The sequence below is a fragment of the Mobula hypostoma genome, chromosome 7 (assembly GCF_963921235.1).
Source record: "Mobula hypostoma chromosome 7, sMobHyp1.1, whole genome shotgun sequence".
Classification (NCBI taxonomy): domain Eukaryota; kingdom Metazoa; phylum Chordata; class Chondrichthyes; order Myliobatiformes; family Myliobatidae; genus Mobula; species Mobula hypostoma.
Window position 1 is genome coordinate 14,086,645 of NC_086103.1, and position 18,101 is coordinate 14,104,745.

At 45.7% G+C, this 18,101-nt stretch overlaps 1 protein-coding gene across 1 annotated transcript in view; it reads left to right on the plus strand.

Moving 5' to 3' along the window:
- The window catches only part of LOC134349146 (calcium/calmodulin-dependent protein kinase type II subunit alpha), a 255,671-nt gene that overhangs the window by 135,067 nt on the left and 102,503 nt on the right, over positions 1-18,101 (plus strand). The gene's annotated exons all lie outside the window — the stretch shown is intronic.

Here is an 18,101-nt window from a genome sequence, read left to right on the forward strand (position 1 = left end):
TGAGTTGGCCAGCTTTGACCACCTGTTGAATCAATTCTTGTGGGCACTCCCTTCGTGGTGAAAATGTGCAATAGCAATAAGGTCTCTAACTTTGGGATCAATTGTCAGTTTAACTAATTGTCTGTTTGTAGATTTGAGAACTTTGTGTACTGGGACCTTCAGAGTTTCCATAGGAACCTATGGGGTAACTTTTTCACGCAGAGATTGTTTTGTACTTGGAATGAGGAAGTGGTTGAGGCTTGCCCTGACCGGTGAGGGTGAAGTACACCACTCTTATCAAACTAGTTACTTGTGTGGCCACATTCAAGGGAATCTTTGAGGAATCTGCAACAAGAAAGTAGGGATTCAGGGGTGAAGTTTAGTATATATAAATATATATATAATAACAAGCAGTGCAAAGAGAGAGCAATTGGTGAAGTTCAACAGGGTTGTTGTCACTGTGAGACTCTGTCTGTGGTAACTCGCTCTGCATTCTGTCCATACCTAACCTCCGGAGAATTGTCACTGTGAGACTGACTGTGGTAAAAGGTTCTGCATTCTGTCCATACCTAACCTCCGGAGATTTGGCACTGTGAGACTCTGACTGTGGTAAAAGGTTCTGCATTCTGTCCATACCTAACCTCCGGAGATTTGGCACTGTGAAACTCTGCCTGTGGTAACTCGCTCTGCATTCTGTCCATACCTAACCTCCGGAGAATTGTCACTGTGAGTCTCTGGCTGTGGTAACTCGCTCTGCATTCTATTTATTCCAGCCTCCGGAGCCTGGCACTGTGAGACTCTGGCTGTGGTAACTCGCTCTGCATTCTATCTATATCCAACCTCCGGAGATTTGGCACTGTGAAACTCTGGTGACAGGCTCTGCATTCCATCCAAGTCCAACCTCCAGAGTTTGGCTGTGGACTCCAGAGGCAAACTTTGTTTGGCTTTGGCTCTGGAGTCAGTCAGCAGTAGCTTGGCTCCAGACCTCCAGAGACTGGTTGTGATAACCATGGTCGGCTTCCAGAGTTTGGCACTTCAAGGCTGGCTGTGGTAATACACTCTACTTTCCATTTATTCCCAAATGGGAATAAAAGGGTTAATTTACAAGATGAGTTTGATGCTCTGGGCCTGTACTCACTGGAGTTTAGAAGAATGAGGGGGGATCTCATTGAAACCTTTTGCATATTGAAAGGTCCAGATAGAGTGGATGTGGAGAGAGTGTTTCTTATAGAGGGGGAGTCTAGGACCAGAGGGCACAGCATCAGAATAGAGAAACATCCCTTTAGAATGGAGATGAGGAGGAATTTCTTCAGCCAGACGGTGGTGAATCTGTGGAATTCATTGCCACAGATGGTGGTGGAGACCAAATCATCGGGTATATTTAAAGCGGAGGCTGATAGGTTTTTGATTAGTCAGGGTGTCAAAGGTTATGGGGAGAAGGCAGGAGAATGGGGTTGAGAGGAATAAAAAAAATCAGCCATGATCGAATGTTGGAGCAGTCTTGATGGGCCGAATGGCCTAATTCTGCTCATATATCTGAAAACCTCTGGAATTTCTCTTGAGTGAGTCTTGGCCAAGCTCCTTTCCGAGACGAGGTGGCTCAGCTTTTTGTTGTTGTTTTTCCGTCCCACATCACCGGACGATGTGTGGCTGGGCCTAGCTGTGCCACCAATGGATTGCCGTCAGTCAGAACCGCCACCTTAGGAACATCTCGCGGCTGTTCGTGGTGCTGCTGATGCATGAAGTACCTGGTGTGTCACCTGCTGTGGTTGTAACCTTCTGCAGCATCCCCTCTTTGTGACCGATGATGAGATAATTGTTCAATCAGAGCTGGAGCTACTTCAGAAACAGCGTTCCCTCCTGCAGTCCTGTGTCTGCAAACTTCTGCTGTGCAACCTTGCAGCTCAGCATATCACCTTGGAAAGCATTCTGTCCAGATGCATACTTGAACATGGGACACTGAAGATTCAAGATCGTTTAATGTTATTCCCAGTACACAAGTACACAGGTTCATTAGTGAGAACAAATGTCAGGGAGCTGCATGGCCTAGGTTGTGGTGTGGACCGGGCCCTCATGCCTCACGGTCACCTATTACAGTCGCCGGGGAAGAAAACACTGGAGTTGGGTGTGTGCTGTTGGGTTTGGGGCTGGACACTCCCATCAGTGCTGCCCTCCAGTGTTCACTCGGTGGAAGACAAACTGGATTGCAGCCAACTGTGGCTGCACTGTGTAATATGAGGAACTGCTGTGGGTTCGTTCTTGCAGAAACCTGGCTCCAGGTCAACATCCCATGCACCGTCAATCTACAGGCCACGACACTCAGCGACTTGGGCAGTATTAATAATTTTATTTATACATAAATTCTTTTTGTAATTGTATGTTTTTGCATACGGTTTTTGTATGTTTTTCCTTCCACTCTTATTTTACATAAATGTGAATTGGCGGTTGATGATTTTTCTTCTTTATTTATAGAGATGATTGTAAGTCATATTGCTCCTGGAGTTGGTTCCATGGGTTTTTTTTTCTCTCTTTTTCCTTCTTCTTTCTCTTGTAGTTACTTTTTTTTCTTTTAGTAGTTGGGGTTCTCTTTTTCCTTCTTTTCTTTATAAAAAAATACTTTCTTTCATTGTCATATTATTCTTTTTTGATAAGTTTTTTTCTTCAGCTTTAGTAACTATATATCAATTTGCTGTAATCTTGTACTATTTTAAAGCTGCAGAAGATTATGTATCAATAAAAAGATTTTAAAAATGTAATTGTGTGTTTTTCTGCTATAACAATTATATATACTATATGTGCTGTGTGTTGGCACGTGGCCAAGTGGTTAAGGCGCCGGTCTAGTGATCTGAAGGTCGCTAGTTGGAGCCTCAGCTGAGGCAACATGTTGTGTCCTCGAGCAAGGCACTTAACCACACATTGTTCTGCGACGACACCGGTGCCGAGCTGTATCAGCCCTAGTGCCCTTCCCTTGGACAACATCGCTGGTGTGGAGAGGGGAGACTTGCAGAATGGGCAGCTGCTGGTCTTCCATACAACCTTGCCCAGGCCTGCGTCCTGGAAACCTTCCAAGGTGCAAATCCATGGTCTCACGAGACTAACGGACGCCTATATGTGCTGTGTGCTGTTTGTGCCTGTTCGTACTGTGTTTTGTACCTTGGCTCCATACGAACACTGTTTCATTTGACTGTATTCATGGGTATTCATGTTTGGTTGAATGACAATTAAACTTGAACCTGAACAAGTCTAAAGGAGAATGAAATAATGTTACTCTGCAGTAATTGTTACAGTGCAGCATATAAAACAAACATAATAACATAAACAGAAGAATGAAAAAATACAAGGTAAATGCACAAGTATAAATACATAATATAGCTTATATACCCAGATCAATTGTATGTCCATAAAATGACACTGGGCACAGGAATGTCTGTACATAAGGTGACTCTGACAGGAAATGATAAAGTAGTGGTGGTGGAGAGAACATAGAAGAGTACAGCTCAGAACAGTCCTTCCAGCCCAGAATGTTGTGCAGCCAGCATAATCGAAGACCCCACCCACCCCAGACATTCTCTCGTCTCCCCTCTCCCATCGGGCAGAAGATACAAAAGCCTGAAAGCACGTCCCACCAGGCCCAAGGACAGCTCCTACCCCACTGTTATAAGAGTCTTGAATTGACCTCCTGTGTGATAAGATGGACTCTCCGCTTCACGATCTGCTTTGTTTTGATTTTGCTCCTTGTTGTTTACCTGCTCTGCAATTTCTCTGTAGAAAGAACATGGAACCTAGAACACCACAGCACAGTACAGGCCCTTCAGCCCATCATGTTATGACGATCTTCTAACCTACTCCAAGATTAATCTAGCCCTTCCCTCCCACATACTCCTCCAATCTTCTATCATCCCTGTGTCTATTTAAGAGTCCCTTAAATGTCCCTAATTGATCTGTCTCTACCACCACCCCTGGCAGGGGGTTCCACACATTCACCACTCTCTGAGTAAAAGCCTGCCTCTGACTCCCCTCCCCCCAATACTTTTCTCCAATCACCTTAAAATTAAGCCCTCTTGTATTAGTCATTTCCACCCTGAGGAAAAAGTCTCTGGCTGTCCACTCAATCTATGCCTATTATCATCTTGTACACCTCGATTGAATCACCTCTCATCCTCCTTCACTCCAAAGAGAACCCCCTTGCTCACTCAACCTGTCCCAATAAGACAAACTCTCTAATCCCTCACGTTTGTCCCCCTTCGCCCACACCTCAGCGAGTTCCATGTTCGCCATGATGCGGAACTTTTCTTCCGCCGTCTCCGTCTCCGAGCCTACTTCTTCAGCAAGGACTCTTCCACCCCCACCGATGACCCCTTCTCCCGTCTTCAACCCTCCTCCTCTTCATGGACACCCCGCTCTGGTCTTCTGCCTGCTCTGGATCTCTTTATCGCTAATTGCCAATGGGACATCAGCCGTCTCGACTTCACCGCACCTTGTCCCCATTCCAACCTCACTCCTTCGGAACGCTCTGCTCTCCACTCCCTCCGCACTAATCCTAACCTTATTATTAAACCCGCTGATAAGGGGGGTGCTGTTGTAGTCTGGCGTATTGACCTCTACCTTGCCGAGGCACAGCGACAACTTGCGGATACCTCCTCTTATTTACCCCTCGATCGTGACCCCACTAAGGAGCACCAGGAAACTTTATAAGGCACTGGTGAGACCTCACTTGGAGTATTGTGAACAGTCTTGAGCCCTTTATCTTAGAAATGAGTTGCTGAAACTGGAGAGGGGTCAAAGGAGGTTCATGAATTTGTTTCCAGGATTAAAGGGTTTGTCATATGATGAGCATTTGATGGCTCTGGGCCAGTGTTCACTGGAATTCAGAAGAATGAGGGGTGACCTCATTGTAACCTTTCAAATGGTGAAAGGGCCTGATGAAGTGGATGTGAAGAGGATGTTTCCTGCCATTGTCTCCCACACCATCACCGACTTTATCCGCTCAGGGGATCTCCCATCCACTGCTACCAACCTTATAGTTCCCATACCTCGCACTTCCCGTTTCTACCTCCTACCCAAGATCCACAAACCTGCCTGTCCAGGTAGACCCATTGTCTCAGCTTGCTCCTGCCCCACAGAACTCGTTTCTGCATACCTGGACACGGTTTTATCACCCCTTGTTCAATCCCTTCCGACCTAGGTTCGTGACACTTCTCACGCTCTTAAACTTTTCGATGATTTTAAGTTCCCTGGCCCCCACCGCTTTATTTTCACCATGGATGTCCAGTCCTTATATACTTCCATCCCCCATCAGGAAGGTCTCAAAGCTCTACGCTTCTTTTTGGATTCCAGACCTAATCAGTTCCCCTCTACCACCACTCTGCTCCGTCTAGCGGAATTAGTCCTTACTCTTAATAATTTCTCCTTTGGCTCCTCCCACTTCCTCCAAACTAAAGGTGTAGCTATGGGCACCCGTATGGGTCCAAGCTATGCCTGCCTTTTTGTTGGGTTTGTGGAACAATCTACGTTCCGTGCCTATTCTGGTATCTGTCCCCCACTTTTCCTTCGCTACATCGACGACTGTATTGGCGCTGCTTCCTGCACGCATGCAGAACTCGTTGACTTTATTAACTTTGCCTCCAACTTTCACCCTGCCCTCAAGTTTACCTGGTCTATTTCCGACACCTCCCTCCCCTTTCTAGATCTTTCTGTCTCTGTCTCTGGAGACAGCTTATCCACTGATGTCTACTATAAGCCTACTGACTCTCACAGCTATCTGGACTATTCCTCTTCTCACCCTGTCTCTTGCAAAAACGCCATCCCCTTCTCGCAATTCCTCCGTCTCCGCCGCATCTGCTCTCAGGATGAGGCTTTTCATTCTAGGACGAGGGAGGTGTCTTCCTTTTTTAAAGAAAGGGGCTTCCCTTCCTCCACTATCAACTCTGCTCTTAAACGCATCTCCCCCATTTCACATACATCTGCTCTCACTCCATCCTCCCACCACCCCACTAGGAATAGGGTTCCCCTGGTCCTCACCTACCACCCCCCCAGCCTCCGGGTCCAACACATTATTCTCCGTAACTTCCGCCACCTCCAATGGGATCCCACCACTAAGCACATCTTTCCCTCCCCCCCTCTCTCTGCATTCCGCAGGGATCGCTCCCTACGCAACTCCCTTGTCCATTCGTCCCCACTGATCTCCCTCCTGGCACTTATCCGTGTAAGCAGAACAAGTGCTACACATACCCTTACACTTCCTCCCTTACCACCATTCAGGGCCCCAAACAGTCCTTCCAGGTGAGGCAACACTTCACCTGTGAGTCGACTGGGGTGATATACTGCGTCCGGAGCTCCCGATGTGGCCTTTTATATATTGGCGAGACCCGACGCAGACTGGGAGACTGCTTTGCTGAACATCTACGCTCTGTCCGCCAGAGAAAGCAGGATCTCCCAGTGGCCACACATTTTAATTCCACATCCCATTCCCATTCTGACATGTCTATCCACGGCCTCCTCTACTGTAAAGATGAAGCCACACTCAGGTTGGAGGAACAACACCTTATATTCCGTCTGGATAGCCTCCAACCTGATGGCATGAACATCGACTTCTCTAACTTCCGCTAAGGCCCCACCTCCCCCTCGTACCCCATCTGTTACTCATTTTTATGCACACATTCTTTCTCTCGCTCTCCTTTTTCTCCCTCTGTCCCTCTGAATATACCTCTTGCCCATCCTTTGGGTCCCCCCCCCCCCATCTTTCTTCCCGGACCTCCTGTCCCATGATCCTCTCATATCTCTTTTGCCAATCACCTGTCCAGCTCTTGGCTCCATCCCTCCCCCTCCTGTCTTCTCCTATCATTTTGGATCCCTCCCTCCTCCTCCCACTTTCAAATCCCTTACTCACTCTTCCTTCAGTTAGTCCTGACGAAGGGTCTCGGCCTGAAACGTCGACTGCACCTCTTCCTATAGATGCTGCCTGGCCTGCTGCGTTCACCAGCAACTTTGATGTGTGTTTCTCTAATCCATGCAGCAGCCTGCTCAGTCTCCTCAGTATCCTCTCTGAAGCTTCCTATAATGAGGTGGCCAGAGCTTATAAGGGAAGCTTTCAGCCCAGAGAAGCGGAGAAGCAGAGCTGTGTCAGGGTTTGATGTGGGGGTAGCTGTGCCAGTGAAGCTACGGTCCCATGAAATTCCAAATCCAGCTACTCCTGATGATTCAGGGTGGTCATCTCTTCCCTCAGCCGCACAACAACGCACTGGAGAAACTCAGCCGGTCAGGCAGTATCTGGAGAGGAAAATTGACAGTCAGCATTTCGAGTCGCGACCCTTCATCGAGATTTGGAAGAAAGAGGGGAGAGAGCCCGTGTCAATTAGGTGGAGCAAGAGCTGGTGGGGGATAGGAGGGATGAAGATAGGCAAGTAAGGGAGGGGAGACTTGGAATGATGGGAGGTCCTGATAAAGGGTCTTGGCCTGAAACATCAACTGTTTATTCCATCGATAGATGCTGCCTGAACTGCAGAGTTGAAGTTCAAGTGTAATTGTCATTCAACCATACATATGTATACAGTCAAATAAGCAGTGTTTCTCCAGGGCCAAGGAGCACAACACAGTCCATACAGTCACACACAGTCCATGTGGTTAGGACAGCACATGCAGTCGCAAAACAATATTTGCCCAAGTGGCAAGATTGACGGTGGATGGCATGTTGAGCTGGAGCCAAGTATTCGCGCACACAAGCACACAGCAGTTGCTCATCTCGTGCTGGGTCAGCCGCAGATGAAGGCAATCCAGCTCGTACGACTGGCGAGTTCCTTCAGCATCTTGTGTGTGTTATCCTGGATTTCCAACATCTGCACGATCTTTTGTATTTATGAGAAGCCTGGAGGCAATGAGGGGAAGTGACAGAGGGCCAATGAAGATGGGAGAGAACAGTGGACATGGAATAAAGGGAAGGGGGTGGAGAGGGGATTTCAACCCAAAATATCAACTGTTCATTCCCCTCCGTAGATGCTACCTGACCCACAGAATTCCTCCAGCTTTTTGTGTGTGTTGCTCTGGATGTCCAGCATCTGCAGAATCCCTTGCGTCTCATTCCCTGATTTCTGCCAAATAATATGTTGCCCTTCTCTCTATCTGCCTCATGGATAATTCAGCGTCTAACTCCAGAGAATCACTCTGAATCGCGTGCTTTTAGAAGGTGCTTTATAATTGAGTTGTTCAGCAACTAGAAAGGCCGGAGGTGCCTGATTATCCTCACACACACACACGAGGATCTCAGAAAACCGAGTGGCCTGGCACCTATTTGCATATTATCTAAATCTATTAGATACTGTGATGTTATACAAGCACCAATGTCAGGCAGGCATGGTGAAACTGGAACTCTCAGCATTCAGAGTGCATTGATTCTTGTAAATACAATTAAATTAATTGCCACGATCGAGAGGAAGTTATTAAAGTATCAGGTTACTTGGTTGATGTACACAGTCTGTTACTGGCACACAATTCAACCTCTTCAACATCATCGCCTCCAAAAAAAGTAAAAATGCGTTTCTGGTTTTTGCAATTGGAATTGGTTTATTATTGTCACGTGTACCGAGATACAGTGAAAAGCTTGTCTTGCACACTGTTCATACAGATCATATCATTACACAGTGCATTGAGATAGAACAAGGTAAAACAATAACAGAACGCAGAATAAAGTGTTACAGTTACAGAGAGAGTGCAGTGCAGGTATAGGCTGCCATGGTGACAGAGTAGTTAGCACAGTGCTATGCCAATCAGGGCACTGGAGTTCAGAGGTCAATTTGGACGTCATCTGTAAGACCATAAGATACAGGAGCAGAATTAGGCCATTCAGCCCATCAAATCTGCTCCGCCGTTCCATCATGGCTGATCCTGGAACCCACTCAATCCCATATACCTGCCTTCTTGTCATATCCTTTAATGTCCTGACCGACCAAGAAACGATCAACTTCCGCCTTAAATATCCCCACGCACTTGGCCTCCACTGCAGTATGTGGCAGAGCATTCCACAGATTCACTACTCTCAGGCTAAAACAATTCTCCTTACATCTTTTTTTCTAAAAGACTGTGAGGCTGTGCCCTTTAGTTCTGGATACCCCCACTACAGGAAACATCCTCTGTACATCCACCCTATCTAGTCCTTTCAATATTCAGTAGGTTTCAATGAGATCCCCCCCGCATTCTTCTAAATTCCAGTGAGTACAGACCCAAAGCTGCCAAACACTCCTCACATGTTAACCCCTTCATACCTGGAATCATCCTTGTCAACCTCCTCTTGGCTTTCTCCAATGACAACACATCCTTTCTGAAGTATGGGGCCAAATCTGTTGACAATTCTCCAAGTGTGGCCTGACTAGTGTCTTACAACGCCTCAGCATTAGCTCCTTGCTTTCATATTTTGCTCTGGTTGTCGGATGTGGGAATCCTGGGAATTTTCCAGTCTCCCAGATGGCCACACCTGCGCCAGGTGCACCGACATGCAGCTCCTGAGAGACCGTGTGAGGGATCTGGAGCTGCAACTTCATGACCTACAGCTTATTAGGGAAAGTGAACAGGAGACAGAGAGGAGCTACAAGGAGTTAGTCACCCCGAGGCTGCAGGAGTTAGACAAGTGGGTGACTGTCAGGGAGGGGATGGGAAGAGCTCCAATAGTACAGAGCACTATTACTGTGGCCAACCCCCTCAGTAATCGTTATCTCATTTTGGATGCTGTTGAGGGAGATGACTTGACAGAGGACGACCACGGCGATCGGGTCTCTGGCACTGAGCCTGGTTCTGTGGTGCAGAAGGGAAAGAGGAAGATGAGGAATGTGGTAGTCATAGGAGATTCCATAGTGAGGGGAACAGACAGGAGGTTCTGTCAGCCTGGTAGAGATACCCGCATGGTGTGTTGCCTCCCAGGTGCCAGGGTACGGAATGTCTCGGATTGGGTGCAGAGTATTCTGAAGGGAGAGGGTAAACAGCCAGAAGTCTTGGTACACATTGGTACCAATGATATAGGTAGAAAAAGGGAGAAGGTCCTGAAGAGAGAATTCAGGGAGTTAGGTAGGAAGCTGAAAGGCAGGACCTCTAGGGTAGTAATCTCAGGATTGCTGGTGAGTGCAAGAATAGCATGATCAAGTGTATCAATGTGTGGCTGAGAGACTAGTGTAGGGGGCAGGGATTCAGATTCCTGGATCATTGGGGCCTCTTCAGGGGGAGGTACGACCTGTACAAAAAGGACAGGATACACCTGAACCCAAAGGGGTCCAATATCCCAGCGGCACATTTAATAGAGCTGTTAGGGAGGGTTTGAAATAATTTGGCAGGGTGATGGCAACCGGAGTGATGGGGCTGAGGAAGGGGAAAACAGAAATAAATCAAAGATAGCATGCAACAGAGATTATAAAAAGAACAGGCAGGAGATGAGGTTTAATCAAAGCCAGTGGCATGAGTTTTAATCAAAGCCAGGGGCAATAGAGACATGGTGCAGTTGAAACAGAAAGCAACAAATACTGGACTGAAAGTGTTATACTTGAATGCACGCAGTATAAGGAATAAAATGGATGATCTTGAAGTTCAGCTATAGATTGGCAAGAATGGCACTGTGACCATCTCTGAAACTTGGCTAAAGGATGGCTGCCATTGGGAGCTGAATGTCCAAGGATATACGGTGTATCGGAAAGATAGGTTAGTAGGCAGAGGGGGTGGTGAGGCTCTGTGTATAAGAAATAATATTAAATCATTGGAAAGAGATGACATAGGATTGGAAGGTGTAGAGTCCCTATGGGTTGAGTTAAGAAATGGCAAGGGTAAAAGGACCCTAATGGCAGTTGTATACAGGCCTCCAAACAGCAGCTGGAATGTGGATTACAAATTACAGCAGGAGATAGAAAAAGGGTGTCAGAAGGGCAATGTCATGATAATCGTTGGGCATTTTAACATGAAAGTGGATTGGGAAAACCAGGCCAGTACTGGATCTCAAGAGAGAGAATTTGTAGAATGTCTAAGTGATGGCTTTTTTAGAACAGCTTGTTGTTGAGCCCACTAAGGGATCAACTGTGCTGGATTGGCTGTTGTGCAATGATCCAGAGGTGATAAGAGAGCTTAAGGTTAAGGAACCCTTAGGGAACAGTGACCACAAAATGATCGAGTTCACATTGAAATTTGAGAGGGAAAAAATAAAATCCAATGTGTCGGTATTTCAGTGGAATAAAGGAAATGACAATGGCTTGAGAGGGGAACTGGCCGAAGTTGACTGGAAAGGGACATTTGCAGGAAAGACAGCAGAGCAGCAATGGCTGGAGTATCTGCTGAAAATATATATTCCAAATAAGAAGAAATTTTCAAAGGGAAGAAGGACACTACCGTGGCTGACAAGTGAAGTCAGAGCCAAAGTAAAAGCAAAAGAGAGGGCATACAAGGAAGCCAAAGCTAGTGGGGAAGATAGAGGATTGGGGAGCTTTTAAAAACTTGCAGAAGGAAACTAAGAAGGTCATTAGGAAGGAAAAGATGAATTATGAGAGAAAGCTGACAACTAATTTCAAAGAAGATACTGAAAGATACTAAAGGGTAAAAGAGAGTCCAGGGTAGATATAGGACCAATACAAAATGATGCTGGAGATATTGTAATAGAAATGCAGAGATGGCAGAGGAACTGAATTTGTATTTTACATCAGTCTTCACGGTGGAAGACGTCTGCAGTATACTGGATATTCAAGAGTGTCGGGGAGTGAAGTTTGTGCAGTGAAAATTACGACTGAGAAGGTGCTCAGGAAGCTTAATGGTCTGATGGTGGATAAATCTCCTGGACCTGATGGAATGCACCCTTGGGTTCGGAAGGAAGTAGCTGGAGAAATTACGGAGGCATTAACGGTGATCTTTCAAGCATCAATAGATTCTGGCATCGTACCTGATGACTGGAAAATAGCAAATGTTACTCCACTATTTAAGATGGATGGGAGGCAGCAGAAAGGAAACTATAGACCTGTTAGCCTGACATCAGTGGTTGGGAAGTTGTTGGAATCGATTGTTAAGGATGAGATTATGGAGTACCTGGAGGCACATGACAAGATTGGCCAAAGCCAGCATGGTTTCCTGAAAGGAAAATCCTTTCTGACTAACCTACTGCAATTTCTTGAGGAAATTGCAAGCAGGGTAGACAAAGGAGATGTGGTAGATGTGATGTACTTGGATTTTCAGAAGGCCCTTGACAAGGTGCCGCACATGAGGCTGCTTAGCAAGATAAGAGCCCGTGGAATTACAGGGAAGTTACTAGCATGGGTGGAACATTAGCTGGTTGGCAGAAAACAGAGAGTGGGAATAAAGGGATCCTATTCTGGCTGGCTGCCGGTCACCAGTGGAGTTCCACAGGGGTCAGTGTTGGGACCGCTGCTTTTTATGATGTATGTCAATGATTTGGACTATGGTATTAATGGATTTGTGGCTAAATTTGCCGATGATACAAAGATAGTTGGAGGAGCGGGTAGTGTTGAGGAAACAGAGAGCCTGCAGAGAGACCTAGATAGTTTAAGGGAATGGGCAAAGAAGTGACAAATAAAATACAATGTTGGAAAGTGTATGGTCATGTACTTTGGTGGAAGAAATAAACGGGCAGAATCTAAATGGGCAATTTAGATGGGGAGAGAATTCAAAATTCAGAGATGCAAAAGGACTTGGGAGTCCTTGTGCAAGACACCCTAAAGGTTAACCTCCAGGTTGAGTCAGTTGTGAAGAAGGCAAATGCAATGTTGGCATTCATTTCTAGAGGTGTAGAATATAAGAGCAGGGATGTGATGTTGAGGCTCTATAAGGCACTCATGAGACCACACTTGGAGTATTGTGTGCAGTTTTAGGCTCCTTATTTTAGAAAGGATATACTGTACTGACATCAGAGAGGGATATTATTATGATTATGAGGATACACAGTCCCCTTTTATTGTCATTTAGTAAAGCATGCATTAAGAAATGATAAAAATGTTTTTCAAGAATGATATCACGAAAACACATGACAAACCGACTTAAAAACTAACAAATAATTATAACATATAGTTACAACAGTGCAAAGCAATACCGTAATTTGATAAGAACAGACCATGGGCACGGTAAAAGTCACAGAGTCTCTCAAAAGTCCCATCATCTCACGCAGACGGTAAACCTCCCGCGCCGCCAACTTGCCGATGCAGCATCCCGGAAGCATCCGACCACAGTCCAACTCCGAGTCCGTCCAAAAAACTCCGAGCCTCCAACCACCTATTCGACACCGAGCACCATCTCTGCCAAGCGTTTCAACCCAGACCCTGGCAACAGGCGATACACAAAGCCGAGGATTTGGGGCCTTTGTCTCCGGAGATTCTCGATCGCACAGTAGCAGTGGCAGCAAAGCAGGCATTTCAGAAGTTACTCCAGATGTTCCTTTGCACTTTCACGGCTGTCCCCATCAAATCCGGATTGATGCACGGCACCCCTAGTTACACATATCGATATTCATTCGGAACAGCCGCGCGTGCTGCGTCACGCTACCATCTTCTCCTCCCTCCCTCAGAGAAGATTCACGAGAATATTTCCAGGAATGAAAGGGTTACCGTATGAGGAACATCTGGCTGCTCTTGGGCTGTATTCCCTGGAGTTCAGGAGAATGAGGGGGGATCTCATAGAAGCATTCTGAATGTTAAAAGGCCTGAACAGATTAGACATGGCAAAGTTATTTCCCATGGTAGGGGAATCTAGGACAAGAGGGCACAACTTCAGGATTGAAGGATGTCCATTTAGAGCAGAGATACGGAGAAATTACTTTAGTCAGAGGGTGGTAAATCTGTGGAATTTGTTGTCACAAGAGGCTGTGGAGGCCAAGTCATTGGGTATATTCAAGGCAGAGATAGATAGGTTTTTGATTAGCCAGGGCAGGTATGGGGAGAAGGCAGGGGAGTGGGATGACAGGAAGAATTGGATCAGCCCATGATTGAATGGCAGGGCAGACTTGATGGGCCAAATGGCCTACTTCTTCTCCTGTATGGTATGGTTTTATGGTCTTCTATTCTATTCCCCTTGAAATAAATGCCAACTTTGCATTTGCCTTCTTTACAACAGACTTAACCTGTAAATTAACCTTCTGGCAGTCTTGCTTGAGGACTTCAAAGTCCCTCTGTACCTCTGATGTTTGAACCTTCTCCCCATTTAGGTAATAATCCCGACTATTGTTCCTTTTACCAAAATGCATTATCATACGTTTTACAACACTGTATTCAATTGCCACTTTTTTGCCCATTCTTCTAATTTGTCTAAGTCCTGCTGCAATCACATTGCTTCCTCAGCACTACCTACCCCTCCACCTATCTTCATAGCATCTGCAAACTTTGCCACAAAGCCATCAATTCCATTATCCAAATCATTGACAAACAAATTTGAAGAAATGAGAAAGGATCTAAAAAGCGTGGATTAGGACAGGTTGTTCTCTGGCAAGGATGTGATCGGTAGGTGGGAAGCCTTCAAAGGAGAAATTTTGAGAGTGCAGAGCTTGTATGTTCCTGTCAGGATTAAAGGCAAAGTGAATAGGAGTAAGGAACCTTGGTTCTCAAGGGATATTGCAACTCCGATAAAGAAGAGAAGAGAGTTGTATGACACGTATAGGAAACAGGGAGTAAATAAGGTGCTTGAGGAGTATAAAAAGTGCAAGAAAATACTTAAGAAGGAAATCAGGAGGGCTAAAAGAAGACATGTTGTTGCCTTGGCAGTCAAAGTGAAGGATAATCCAAAGACCTTTTACAGGTATATGCAGGTCAGTGGGACTAGGCAGAAAATGGTTCGGCACAGCCAAGAAGGGCCAAAAGACCTGTTATTGTGCTGTAGTTTTTCTATGGTTTCTATGGTTTTCTAATATGAAAAGTATCAGTCCCAATACTGACCTCTGAGGAACACCACTAGCTACTAGTCACTGTAATCACTGGCAGCCAACCAGAAAAGGCTCCTTTTATCCATCCTGCCTGTCAGCCATTCTTTTATCCATGCCGGTATCTTTCCTGTAACACCACAGGATTTTATCTTGTTAAGCAGACTCAAGTATGACTCCTTATCAAATGCCTCCTGAAAATCCAAGCAAATGACATCCGCTGCCTCTCCTTTGTCCACCCTGCTTGTTACTTCCTCAAAGAACTCTAATAGATTTGTCAGGCAAGATTTCCCATCACAGAAACCATGCTGACTTTAACTTACTTTATCATTCGTCTCCACGTACCCTGAAACCTCATCTTTTATAGACTCCAACACTTTCCTAACCACTGAGATTAGGCTACTTCCGCTATATTTTTTTTTTCTTTTGCCTTCCTCCCATCTTAAAGAGTGGAGTGACATTTGCAATCTTCGAGTCCTCCAGGCCAGCATCAAGTGATTCTTGATAGATTATGACCAATGCATCCATTATCTCTTCAGCAACCTCTCTCAGGACTCTGGGATGTAGTCCATCTGGTGCCGGTGATTTATCCACCTTACGACCTTTGAGTTTGTCTGGCACTTTTTTCTTTGTAAAAGCAATGGCACTCACTCCTGATCCCAGACACTCACAGACCACTGGCTCACTGCTAGTGTCTTCCACAGTGTAGACTGGTGCAAACTACTCATTAAGTTCATCTGCCATTTCTTTATCCCCCATTACTACCTCACCAGCATCATTTTCCAGTGGTCCAATATCAACTCTCACCTCCCTTTTACACTTTATATAACTTCTACAAGATTGTGAAAAGGAAGAGGATAGAAGTGAGAGAATAGGACCAATCAAATGTGACAGTCGAAAAATGTGGGACTGGAGGAGGTACTTAATGAATACTTTGCTTCAGTATTCACTACGGAAAAGGACCTTGGCGATTGTGGGATGACTGACAGTGGATTGAAAAGCTTGAACATATAGACATTAAGAAAGAGAATGTGCTGGAGCTTTTGGAAAGCATCAAGTTGGATAAATCACCAGGACCGGACAGGATATACCCTAGGCTACTGTGGGAAGTGAGTGAGGAAATTGCTGAGCCTCTGGCAATGATCTTTGCATCATCAATGGGGACGGGAGAGGTTTTGGAGGATTGGAGGGTTGCAAATGTTGTTCCTTTATTCAAGAAGGGGAGTAGAGATAGCCCAGGAAATTATAGACCAGTGAGTCTTATTTCAGTGGTTGGTAAGTTGATGGAGAAGATCCTGAGAGGCAGGATTTGTGAACATTTGGAGAGGCATAATATGATTAAAAATAATCAGCATGGCTTAGTCAAAGGCAGATCGTGCCTTATGAAATTGACTGAATTTTTTGAGGATGTGAATAAACACATTGATGAAGGTAGAGCAGTGGATGTAGTGTATATGGATTTCAGCAAGGCATTTGATAAGGTGTCCCATCGAAGGCTTATTGAGAAAGTAAGGAGGAATGGGATCCAAGGGGACCTTGCTTTGTGAATCCAGAACTGGCTTGCCCACAGAAGGCAAAGAGTGGTTGCAGATGGGTCGTATTCTGCATGGAGGTCGGTGACCAGTGGTATGCCTCGGGGATCTGTTCTGGGACCCCTACTCTTCGTGATGTTTATAAGTGACCTGGATGAGGAGGTGGAGTGATGGGTTAGTAAGTTTGCTGATGACACAAAGGTTGGAAGTGTTGTGGATAGTGTGGAGGGCTGAAAAAGTTTACAGCGGGACATTGATAGGATGCAAAACTGGGCTGAGAAGTGGCAGATGGATTTCAACCCAGATAAGTGTGAGATGGTTCATTTTGGTAGGTCAAATATGATGGCAGAATATAGTATTAATAGTAAGACTCTTGGTAGTGTGAAGGATCAGAGGGATCTTGCGATCTGAGTCCACAGGATGCTCAAAGCTAAGGTTGGCTGTGTGGTTAAGAAGGCATACGGTACATTGGCCTTTATCAACTGTAGGATTGAGTTCAAGAGCCGAGAGGTAATGTTGCAGCTATATAGGACCCTGGTCAGACCCCACTTGGAATATTGTGCTCAGTTCTGGTCACCTCACTACAGGAAGGATGTGGAAACTAATGAGATTGTGCACAGGAGATTTACAAGGATGTTGCCTGGATTGGGGAGCATGCCTTATGAAAACAGGCTGAGTGAACTTGGCCTTTTCTCCTTGGAGCAATGGAGGATGAGAGGTGATCTGATAGAGGTGTATAAGATGATGGGAGGCATTGATCGTGTGGATAGTCAGAGGCTTTTTCCTGGGGCTGAAGTGGCTGCCACAAGAGGACACAGTTTTAAGGTGCTTGGAAGTAGGTACAGAGGAGATGTTAGGGGTAAGTTTTTTACACAGAGAGTGGTGAGTGCGTGGAATGGGCTGCCGGTGACAGTGGTGGAGGTGGATACGATAGGGTCTTTTAAGAGACTCCTGGACAGATACACGGAGCTCAGAAAAATAGAGGGCTATGGGTAACCCTAGGTAATTTCTAAAGTAAGTACATGTTCAGCACAGCTCTGTGGGCCGAATGGCCTGCATTGTGCTGTAGGTTTTCTCTGTTTCTATGAAAAAGCTTTTGGTATCCTGCTTTATATTATTGACTAGTTTCCCCTCATATTTCATCTTTACCCTTCTCATAGCTTTTTTAGTTGCCTTTTGTTGGATTTTACAGGCTTCCCAATCATCCAATTTCCCACTCACTTTTGCTGCCTCATACGCCCCTCTCTCATCTTTTATGCAGTTCTTAACCCCTTGTCAGCTATGGTTGCCTAGCCCTGCCATTTGAGAACTTCTTCTGTGGAACGTATCTATCCTGTGCCTTGTGAACTATTCCCAGAAACTTCAGCCATCTTTGCTCTGCCATCATCCCCACCAGTATCCCCCTCCAATCCACTTGGGAAGCTCCTCTCTCATGCCTCTGTAATTCCCTTTATTTTGTACCTTTTCCCTGTGAACGTTTGAATTGCTTCTGGGTGCTCTGGTTTTTCTCCAGCATTCCAAAGATGTACCAGTCATCTGGTCATTGTAAGTCGTCCCAAGATTAGGCTTGGTTTAAGTCGGTGGGTTGTTGGCATTGTCACTTACGCGGCCATAAGAGTCTGTTCCATGTCGGTAATGCCCAAAGTTGAAACGAGGTAGATTGGGAGGTCAAGGGTCGATTGTTTTGTATGAGGGAACTGTTGAATCGTCTGATA